At 41.2% G+C, this 8,562-nt stretch overlaps 1 non-coding gene across 1 annotated transcript; it reads left to right on the top strand.

Annotated features, from left to right (window-relative positions):
* Nucleotides 1–668: 668 nt before the first annotated feature.
* Nucleotides 669–776, top strand: LOC123631077. The gene has a single exon (XR_006732954.1). It is a non-coding gene; the product is annotated as a U6 spliceosomal RNA (small nuclear RNA).
* Nucleotides 777–8,562: the final 7,786 nt, after the last annotated feature.

Below are 8,562 nucleotides of genomic sequence, written 5' to 3' on the forward strand. Positions count from 1 at the left end.
GGAGCTGAATGTGGTTCGTTTTAGTTCATTTTAGCTACTCTAATAAGGCCAGAGCTTAGTACCTAGTGGTAGTAGAAGAGTTAAGAAGTTCATAATTTTTGTCCTGTGGGGACAACTTTTAAATCATTTCTGGGGCCTAAACCCTTCTCAATAATCTGATGAATTTTATATACCCTCTTGCCAAAAAAATTCATCCTAGAAGTAGGCTAGGAGAGGATAAAATAAAATCAATGAGGAGGCTATGGCAGAAATCCAAGTAAGGAATAATTTAGGGGCTGAACTAAGACAGTGGTAGAGGGGATAAAACTGTGACAAACTCAAGAGAACTTGAGAAGATGAAAAGAATCAATCATTGGACTTTTGAAATACTGGGTATGAAGTTGAGGGCTGATACAGCCTTGTTCTGGGCTTCCTTGGCTTAAGTGATGTGGTTGGTTGGTGTTACCACTTCTGACACAGGAAATAGAGACAGGAAAATCAGATTTTTTGAGACAGTCAATGAGTTCAAGTTCAGATCTATTTGATGTAATTTGATCTGGAACTACGGAGAGAAATTCTGTTGTAGAACCTTCTGGGAGACAGTAGTGGTGGCTGACACCTTTGTAATGGGTGAGGTTGCTTAGAGTAAATGCATAGACTAGAGGTTTTGTCTTAAGAAAAAAAATACAGTGCTCACTTCGGCAGCACATATACTAAAATTGGAACGATACAGAGAAGATTAGCATGGTCCCTGCGCAAGGATGACACGTAAAATTCGTGAAGCGTTCCATATATAAAAAAAAAAAAAAAAAGAAAAAAATTCTAAAGATCCTTGTATTTTAGACACAGGTGAGAAAACAAGACTAAAAATGATCAGTTAGAGATAAGAAGAGAATTTGGCATTATGATCAATTGAGAATAGGTTTGTCTTAATCTATTCAAGTGGCTTTAACAAAGAGCCATAGTCTGGGTGACTTATAAACAACAGAAATTTATTTCCCACAGTTCTGGAGGCTGGATGTGTGAGATCAGGGTTCTTGCATGGTTGGGTTCTGGTCAGGGCCCTCTTCCAGGTTACAGACAGCCGACTTCTTGTACACTTCCTTAGGCAGCAGAAACAGAGCAAGGTAGCACTCTAGCCTCTTCTTCTTCTTCTTTTTTTTTTTTTGAGACAGAATCTCACTCTGTCGCCTGGGCTAGAGTGCCATGGTGTCAGCCTAGCTCACAGCAACCTCAAACTCCTGGGCTCGAGCAATCCTCCTGCCTCAGCCTCCCAAGTAGCTGGGACTACAGGCATGCACCACCTTGCCCGGCTAACTTTTTCTATATAAATATTTTTAGTTGTCCGTATAATTTCTTTCTATTTTTTAGTAGAGACAGGGTCTCACTCTTGCTCAGGCTGGTCTCGAACTCCTGAGTTCCAACAATCCACCCGCCTTGGCCTCCCAGAGTGCTCGGATTACAGGCGTGAGCCACCGCGGCCCGGCCTCTAGCCTCTTCTTATAGGAGCAAGAATCTCACTTAGGAAGGTTCCACCCTCATGACTTAATTGCCTCCCAAACGCCCCACTTCCTAACACCAACACATTGGGGATTGGATTTCAGCATATGAATTTTGGAGGGACAGAAACATTCAGTCCATAATAGGTTGCTAAATATGTAGGAAAGGGCATCATTTATAGAGTGGTGTGGAATGAGAAGCCCAAGTGAAGAATAAAAAGGAATTCCTATTTTTATGACATTGGCCTCTTTCTTCCCCACGCACTACTCTCACGTGTTGCTACACTGCTCAGGGCTTGCTGGGTGGTTTTCTTTATTTAAATGCCATTTTCGAGAAAGAAAGAAAGAAGTCTTCATAAAACAGCTTCTTTAACTCTACTCCTCTTTTTTTTTTTTTTTTTTTTTTTTGTTGTTGTTGTTGTTTTTGAGACAGGCTCTTGCTCTGTCACCCAGGCTGGAGTGCAGTGCCATCATCATAGCTCACAGCAACCTCAAACTCCTGGGCTCAAGTGATCCTCCTGCCTCAACCTCTCGAGTAGCTGTTTCTACAGGCAAGTGCCACCAAACTGGGCTAATTTTTCTATTTTTTAGTAGAGACGGGGTGGCTGGTCTCAAACTCCTGAGCTCAAGTGATCCTACCTCCTCAGCCTCCCAGAGCGCTGGGATCACAGGCGTGAGCCACCGGGCCTGGCCCACAGCAGCACATCCTCCTTTGCACAATCTTCCATTGTGTAGAGAGCAGAGGAGAAAAGACGCAGTCTGTTTAGGATTCTGAACATTAGGATCCGCTCAAAGAGATTGCTGCTTTGAGAGCTGGTATTCAGAAGACACTTTTCAAAGAAAATGATTCAGAATTCTTGATTTCTTCCCATGCCATCTTAAAAAGATGTAACTCTTGTGTTTCTTGGCACTGAAGTAAAAATAAATCAGCGATCCCTCAAATTGAAATTTTCTTGCACTGAGTGTTGCATGAGTTTCCTTCTGTGCTGTTTCATTTCCTTTTTTTTCTAGGAAAGAGATGAACTTAGAAGCTGTCCTTTAGAAAGTGACACATGGCCTCATGACTATGAAGTCAAATTTCTAGGAGAAGTAGAGGAACTTGTTAAAAGAGAAAAAAATCTAAAAATTCGTATTTATACATTCTCTGGCACCATGGGAACCAGCAAAGTTTAAACTATTTCTTAGTGGCCAAGAAACGGGCCCTTTTAAATCAGGCAGCTACACGTTATTTAGACAGATTTTACATAAGACATAAAACATAATGTTTAAATTTCAGACAAATAAACAGGACATATATCTTTTTAACATAATGCAAGATTGGAATTAAAAAAGAAAATTTCTCTTTCCTTTAACACAAAGGTGATCAGACTATAAATTCTATCGTGAACTGATACATTGCACATCCTCAGCTGAAGAAATAATGACATGTAGATGAATCATCAGTTCTTGTTCTTTCTTGCTTAACAAAGAAAAACCCAAATTGATGACATTGTTGTGTGGGAGGCACGTCTCATGTGAAGATGTGTTTCAGATTCTATAGCTATCACAAAGCTCAGGGGCCAGAATCTGTCTATTTGGAGTTGAACCTTGAATATATATCTATTTTAGAAATAATGGGAGCAATTTTGGGGTGAAAAACAGTCTGGTACAATGTAAGACCTAAGAGGAAACCAACATTCATAAATCAGCTTAAGAGACAGAGGCTTTACTGGGACTTATGGGGACTATGTTGCTTGCAAATGTGATCTAGGAATTCTGACATAGTTGAGCCTACTGGGGAGCTGGCAGTGAGCTGATCATTGTCAGTACTCCTCATTACCCTGGGAAGGAGCTTAATAGATGGTGCTTCTGGTTTAAAGGGAATTTTATACCATATTATTCTTCTTAAATTATAAAACCAATATATATCAAGTAGTGAATGTTAAATCATGTTACTATGGAATATAATGAGGCCATTACAAAGATTGAGCTAATTCTACTGATATGAAAGCTATCTGGTACATATTAAGTGAAAGGGAAACTTCTAAAATATCTACAAGATTTACTTAGTTGTATTTTCTAAATTAATCTTTATGCATATTGCAGACTTTATCAGTTAGCCTTTGCTACCTAATGGACCATCCCAAAACATACCTATTTAAAACAACCCCTGGCTAGGTCTTTTGGTCTGGGTTGTTTAGGCTGGGGCTGGATGATCACTTATATGCTGGAGATGATAGGGTAGGTGGTCTAGGGGGAACCTTAGTCATAAATACATATGAAGTCTGGCTTTCTGTCAGGTAAGCGGCCATACAAGTATCACGTTCCAGTGGGCTAGCCCAGGCTCCTTCACACGGTGGCCAAAGGGTTTCCTGCAGCAAGAGAAGGGAAGTCTCAATGCACACGCAATTTTCAACTCTCTGCTTAAGTCACATTTTCCATTGTCCAACTGGCCAAAGTGTTTTATGAAAGGGCCATATACGTAAAACAATCCCCAAATGCAGAAGGAGCCAAGAAATCAAAAAAACGAGGCAAACAAATGCAGTTTATTGGTAGAGAGTGATTTATTGGGGAACTTACAGACAGAAATATGGTCTTGGCAGCTGTAAGACAGGTAGATCTCCACACGGCTACCCCCCACACCCCGTGTTTATATACCATGGGGAAAAGGTACACATACTCCAGAAGGAATGCACAGTACAATTAAAGTTGACCTTTGAGGGAAAACCAAGAATACTATGTACATCGTACCCTATAATTTGCCTAAGGGCAGGATTTATGGTAAATGTGTTTACAGTAACATCAAGGTTGTCTTGGCTTACACAAGAAGTGGTAAATAAAGTAGAAATCTTGGAGGCATTCCTGGGACTAGGGTTAATCAGAAGTCAACAGGGCAGATTAGCATCCAAGGTGGAGTGATTTTAGCCTCCACACAGCTACCCAGGGGAGGGACGTTTAAGAATGGGGTTATCACTATCATCTATCACAGAACTCAAGTGCACTAATACATAGTGCAATGTTGAAAATGTCCATTTCTTTGCTTTCATTGGTTAAACTACAGACATTTGTTTGTTGAGAAACTAAATTCTTATAAACTGTGATTCTTTTGTGTAAGGTTTTTGGATGGTCGGCTCCAGAGAAAGAAAGACGAGCAGAGTAGAAAGGGGTAAGCAAGCTGCAAAAAAAAAAAAAAGAAAGGAGTAAGCAACGAGGCTTTATTGGAGTGCTCCTGGGTGAGGGTAACGGGCCCAAGAGAGAGGGGCCCAGGTGAGGTTCTCAGGTCCCAGGGGAGAGGGGCCTGAGAGGTCGCACTGCCCAGAAGTCTTGTGTGGGCTTATATATGTTTTAGAGCTGGGGGATGGGGTTTCCGGTTCTGTTATAGTTTTAGGGCTGGTATTGAGAACTAGGAGGGGCTGGTGGTATGTATGGATTCCAGGAACTGAGACCCTTATCAGGGTAACCATCCAGGTGTGGCTATTCTTTAGCTTAGCTGGGCCCTGGAGGCATTGTTTTCGGCAGGTCTCGTGGGCTTCTTCTTTTTTTCATTAGGAAGGGGAGGGGTGCCCACCACCAGCCTTACATTTTGTGTAATTAAAATAAGACTCTTTTGACTCTAGACATTTTGTGTAATTAAAATAAGACTCTTTTGACTCTAGACCACCTACTGTGGTCCAAAGTCAAGGAAGTTTTAGCAGAAGACCCATCTGGAAGTAAGAAGAGGTACAACAAATATGATTTATTTATCATTATCTTTTTTTATTTTTTTTAGAGATGCAATCCCATTACTGATCAGCGTGGGAGTTTTGAACTGCTCCGTTTCCAACCCAGGCCAGTTCACCCCTCTTAGGCAACCTGGTGGTCCCCCTCTCCTAGAAGGTCCCCATATTGATATGGAACTTAGTGTGAACACCCGTTCAGCATAGCACAATGCAGCCCAGAACACCTGGGCTCAAGTGAGCCTCCACCTCAGCCTCTTGAGGACCTGGGACTACAGGTGCACACCACTGTGCCTGGCTACTTTTATTTTTTGAGTAAAGAATTCATTCACACAGATCAAAATTCAAGTGAACAAAGGGTGAAAAGTGTCCCACCTCCATCTTCTATCCACCTGGTCCCCTCCTCAGAGAGAATCAATGTTAGGAGTCTCCTAAATGACCCTGTCGAGATGTTTTATGTAAATGCATGCAAATGTTTCTATGCATTCCCTTTCAAACATGATTGAAAACCTTTCCCAGTGTATTTCCAATCAGGATCTCAGGAAATCAGGAGAAAGAAGGCAAAAATCCCATGTGGTCTGTTTTTTGAATAGTGTTACAAATGAATTGACAGGTAATTGACAAAAAGATTTTGTAATGACTCAGATGAGTGTGACATCAGAGTTGTGATATTATTAATCTATCATACTAAATATGTACTAGTCAGGGAAGGAGATTGTTTTTTTGTTTATAATAGAGATTGGGTCTCACTGTGTTGCCCAGGATAGTCTCAAACTCTTGGCTTCAAGGTATCCTCCTGTCTTGGCCTCCAAAAGTTCTGGGATGACAGGTGTGAGCCACCATGCCCAGCCCAGGCAAGGAGATTAACATCTTGAAAAGGTACTGACCTTCTACTATTTATAGTCTATTGTAACTGGGAGCAATTATCCCTTGTCTTCTTCAGCCTTCCTTAATTTTATTTATTTATTTGTTTGTTTGTTTTCTCTTTCTTTCTTTCTTTCTTTCTTTTCTTTTTTTTTTTGAGACTGGGTCTTGCTCTATCACCTGGGCTAGAGTGCAATGGCACAATCATGGCTCACAGCAACCTCAAATCCCTGCGTTCATGCAATCCTCCTGTCTCAGCCTCCTGAGTAGCTGGGACTACAGGTGTGTGTCATCATACCTGGCTAATTTTTTTTTTTTCCATAGAGAAGAGGTCTCAGGTCTCCACTATGTTGCCCAGGCTGGTCTCGAACTCCTGGCTTCAAGTGATTCTGCCTTGGCCTCCCAAAGTGCTAGGATTATAGATGTAAACCACTGTGCCTGGCCCTCTCCTAATTTTAAAGGTATAGAGAAAAGAATGCTGATGTCGGAGTTAAACGGAGCCTTCCTCAAATTCTGGTTTTGTCACTTACCAGCTGTGAAAAGTAGGGGTGCTCTTCTCCTTAGCCTCCCTCAGCCTGTTTCCTCATCAGTAAAAGAACAGTAATGTTTCTTATCAGGCTGGGTTGCTGTTTTGTGAGAGAATGCCTATAAAACTTGCAGAAAACAGATCTTTAACAAATAGTAGCGATTACTGTAATTCTCAGTAGCTCTCAGAGAATGTGTGGAAAAGGACGGAGGAACTGTACCAATATAAGGCAGGAACCTTGGAAAGTTATGAAAGGCTGATAGCAGGACCTGAGATAGCACTCTGTCTCATATCTCTAGTAGTAATTTCCTCCAAAATGTCCTGACTGTCAAATAAATAATCTTGAGTGTTTTTCCTCATTTAACTCTTCTACTTGAAACCTCTTTACCTCCTTCTGACAATGTCTTAATAGGAAGTTCGTATCTGTTCATAATCTAAAGCTGTTTTGCTTTTTTCAAATTTCCCAGTGCAAAATCTCTGCTGCTGCTCACTGACACTGGAGTTCTTATTCTCATCCACTTCCGGGCTTCGGTGCCTGTTGTTCTTTCCACCCCGCTCTGTCCTCTCCACTCGCGTCTCCCTGCACCCCCCGCCCCCCAGTAAAAAGACTGAACAGCCGTGCCCTCTCCACAGAAGAGTTGAAAGCTACCTCTCTTGTTTTCTAAATTCTTATCGTTATACACTGCCCTTTGTTGTGATTTAGCTTTACATTAGAAGTGTCATTTGTCTTTTCAATAAGATTGTTTCCTCAAGGCGGTGATTGTACTGTTATATTTCTTGGTATCCAACCACGATGCTAATATCTATAATTCATGTTCCTTAGAGAATTCTACAAAGGGAGTCTGTGGGTCCAATTACCCCTTTACTGATAATTTTGATAATGCATCTAAGGAATTAGGGCTTTCTTTTCCAAAAACCACATGGGTCTGTGGTTCCCTCAGCTACTGCTGCCTAAAGTACTATTTTCTCCAAGTGATTATTCTACTGTAAATAATTCTATTTTAGGACCACTTCCTGTTGGGCAAGTAGCTTCTAGGTTATATAAGCTGCCTGAAATTTAGGGATAGCATAATTTCTCTGTTTCAAAGTTTTAGTCACAAGAAAAGACAAGATGCTTAAAGCAATGCTGCAACTCCAATGTAAATGAGTAGTGTTTTCTTTCCCCCTCCTAATCGCACTATGATCCTATGGTTCTTGATGACTTTTTAAATAGAATACTATCCTGATAACATCCTTGAAACACAGGGGTTCCTATCCTTGTTTAATTTTCTTGGTTTCAAAAATTGACCCACCGGGCATGGTGGCTCACACCTGTAATCCTAGCACTCTGGAGGCGCAGGCAGGAGGATCGCTCGAGGTCAGGAGTTGGAGACCAGCCTGAGCAAGAGGAAGACCCCATCTCTACTAAAAATAGAAAAAAGTATCCAGGTGTGGTGGTGCACACCTGTAGTCCCAGCTGCTCGGGAGGCTGAGACAGGTGGATTGCTTGAGCCCAGGAATTTGAGGTTGCTGTGAGCTAGGCTGACACCATGGTACTCTAGCCTGAGCAACAGAGTGACACTTTGTCTCAAAAAAAAAACAGAAATTGACTCAAGTAAAGCCAGGATTCCATTCTTACATTTCATTCTCTTAGTCCCTTTGGACTGTGTAGTCAATTAAGCTGTGCTTCCAAGAATGCTAAATACTCATTAACAGTATTAATCATTTTTAAAGTACCAGTGGTCTAATCTCCTCTGGGAAATGCTGTGTGCTGCTGTTGACTGTTTCTCCTATCTGGTCTGTTACAAAAACTTTTCCTAGGGCCATATTCTTCAGCTGTGTTGTCAAATGTGCTAAAGCTAAAGCTTTCCCGTTGATGGAATGACTGGGTTTTAGATACAATTTTGTGGCTTCACAAATCACTTGAGACTCAATCTCTGGATATGATTTCCTTTTAGCTGAAATTATTTTAATCATAATTGAGCAGTAAAATGTTCAGTGATAAGAATTGGATTAAATC

This window comes from Lemur catta, chromosome 1, assembly GCF_020740605.2.
Source record: "Lemur catta isolate mLemCat1 chromosome 1, mLemCat1.pri, whole genome shotgun sequence".
Classification (NCBI taxonomy): Eukaryota; Metazoa; Chordata; class Mammalia; order Primates; family Lemuridae; genus Lemur; species Lemur catta.